We start from the raw sequence: 3056 nt of genomic DNA, 5'->3' as shown, positions 1-3056 counted from the left end.
GTGTCTGGAGGTAGCCAAAAAGCTGTAAATTGTGAACTCGGGGCCTGGCATGTTCAATCCTCCTGCCGGGGCTTTGCGTTGGGCTGCCGAGCTCTCCTGGCCATGCTGGTGTTCGTCGCCTCAAAGCAAGGTGGTTTGTGGAAGGGTTTGCTTCATCTTGGTTTAACTAGAAGAAGCTGTTTAATACCTTTAAATTACAGCAGCGTTTCAATATCCCATTAAAGTCATTCCAGAAATAAATCTAAATTCCTGGCATAGCTTCTGCAAACTTCTCCCCAGTCAGCGGGAAGGCTGAGCGCCGTCTTTCTTTTGTTTGGTTTGTGGAAGGAAAGGGGGGGAAAAAACACAGCTCTGTCTCTCGACTTCTTGTTTTTCTCCCTTTTTTGGGGGAGCTGCTGACTCACGTGTTTGGGCTGGGAGAGATCCTCGGTCGCTGTTTGGCCGTGGCCAAACAGTGCTGATTCAGAGGTGGGTGACCAACATCTTTGTGTCCCCCTACGCTTGCACAACCCCCAGGGCTTTTTTTTTTTTTCTGCCAGAGCTGTGAGTAATTTAGGGGCTGGGATCAGCTTTCCACGTTATCGCTTTCCCCTTGGTCTTTGCAGCTGGGGCTGTATCGCTTTGCTGCTCCATCCAGGCTGGAAGAAGCTGGGGTCGAGGTGCTGGAGGGGCTACACAGCTCGTGGGGTGCCCCAAATATGCTGCTGCACTTACGTGGGTCTGGGGGGGGGGGACCAGAGATGCTGGAGCCTCCTTCCCCACCCACCCTGCGGGGAGGCATGCGAGGGGCTTTGCGTTTCTGAGTATTTCAGAGTATTTCAGCTATGTATTTCAGAGTATTTCTGGCATTTTTTTTCTTCTTGCTCTTTTTTAGAACTTAAGAACTCAACAGCAGCTGTTTCTCTGCTTTTGGGTTTGCTTTGTGTTCTTTTTTGCGATGAATGCTTTGCAGATTTGGCTTATCAGGCTCGTCAGCCCGCTCCAAGCCCTCCACTCTCCCCTCCATCCCTATTTACCCAGGGCGCTGGCTGACGCAGGGCCCTTTCCTGTGTTTGTCACCACCCACCCCAAGGTCCTCTGGTGATAACTTTTCATTTAAGATTAGGGATTTAGGTCTTTTCGAAAGAGTTTTTAACCTACAGTCCTCTGAAACGTGTCACTTAATAGAAAAAAAAATCTCTAAATAAACTGTTTAAGGTTGACGCAGAAGTGATTTTTCTAATTTGTAATTACCCCGATAACTGATCCAAAGGTTAAAAGGTACCATTCGGGGGCCTGATCCCACTAGAAAGGAACAAGCTTGAAATAGGGACTCAGATGATATAAAATACTGAGAACTGGCTGGTTTTAGCTGGCTTTAATGATCTCGATTCTGCTGATTTCAGTGGAGTGGTGCAGCTCCGCCGCTGCCGAGCATCTGCCCCCAAACTTACAGCTGCTGGTGGATGGCTCAGGCACTTGTGTTTCAAAACAGTGTTTGCATCTGAATAACCCAGAAGTAACTCGAACCCCTTTCAGCTTGTGAAGCAAGGCCTTAAAGCAGGTTTTTTAATCTGTCTAAATTAGACCCTGGATTTACAAGAAGTCCTTGAACTTTGGTGTGTTTGCTAGCCCTCCAACGTGTCCTTAAAATGATAATGAAAGCAATTTTGATTTTGATGGAAAGGAGGCAGGGCTTGGGCTGGAGGAAACGTGCTACCGTGACTTTTAAAGGTAGGGGGTTCACATTTTGAAGTACAAGAAAAAGAAATGCAAGGGAAGACAGACTTCTCTGCCCTGTAATAGCGATGAAACACTAATTCATCCCCCTGGAATTTCTTGTTTGTGTGCTCCCATAATTTCATTTCTTTGGTGTCTGTATGAAGCTTGGGTTAGTTGAATGCCAGAAGCCAAATACTCTTCGACTGATATCCTTTTATTAGATTTTGTGTGTGCGTGTGTGCCCACGTGTACGTGTGAGAGAGAGATCACCCTTTATAACCCACTTTATACCCTTGGAGGCTGTGAGATGCGCTCCAAAAGAATCTTTCCAGCAGCACGTTTCGAACTCTAACCCCCAGTGCAGGGAGGTTTAAGACAAATATTTGGCTTTTGGTGGGATTTACAGGTGTCTTGTTGGAAGGGTGGGCAGTTTGGGGGAAAAGCTGACATTGGTGTTTGTGCTGGAAGACTTCACGTTGCCACGTCTCTGTGCCCGGTAGCTCAGGACTTGTTACAGCTCCTGAAAGTGGGGAGCAAAGAGTTTCCCCCCAAACATGTCCTGGAGCTCGTGGGCTGGTGGAGCTGGGAGCTGGCACGGGGATGTTTCTAAAAGCGAGCTCCCTTGGCCATCTCCTCCCAGGTTTTAAAGGCAGTCTGGATTTGACCAAACCCCAATCTTTTCCCCTCGCAGAGGGGAGGATGCCAAAGAACGGCCCCGAGCCTGTGGCGTGGGTGTGCACTACACGCCCGGAGGACAGAGGAAGGAGGCAGCGGGACTCCTCCTTGCAGGTCCCGCCTGGGATCTGCCGTGCGCCATGCGGGCACGGGTACCCGTATTTATGCCCACAGCAAACACTTCACCTGCGGCCAACCCAGCAGAGAGTGCAAAGCTCCAGCTCAGCTGGGGACTTCCCAGGCCCTCCTGTGCTGCTCTGCTCTGCTCAGGGAGAGGACAAGAGCGAAGGCTCACTGCCACCTCTAGGCAAGCACCAGCATAGGCACTTGCTCTAAACTAGAGCACAGACAGACAATCCTGGGATTTGTCCCAAATCACTGCAGTCTCTGTGCCAGACCCCCCTATCAGCTGGTGTGTGTGTGCAGTTACATAGGCTCCTTAAGCTTTAGTATAAATATGTTTAGCCGTTTCTTTATTCCCCGGGCAGTAATCCCTTGAACACATTTCGAGTTGCATAGAAATAGCAGCTGAATAACTCCAGAGCCACGGCTGCCGGGGATATTGTGTGTGTGATCTGTGCCGAGGCCACGGTTTCCTAAGGATCTTAGAGAGCCGAGCATCCTGAGCGGCACGTTCCCGCCGGCGGGCTGCGAGCCCCGGCAGCAGAGCCGGCTGCCGG

This window comes from Aptenodytes forsteri, unplaced genomic scaffold (assembly GCF_000699145.1).
Source record: "Aptenodytes forsteri isolate BGI_AS27 unplaced genomic scaffold, ASM69914v1 Scaffold415, whole genome shotgun sequence".
NCBI lineage: Eukaryota > Metazoa > Chordata > Aves > Sphenisciformes > Spheniscidae > Aptenodytes > Aptenodytes forsteri.
The sequence above is the reverse complement of the archived record's forward strand: the minus strand, read 5'-3'. Positions refer to the sequence as shown.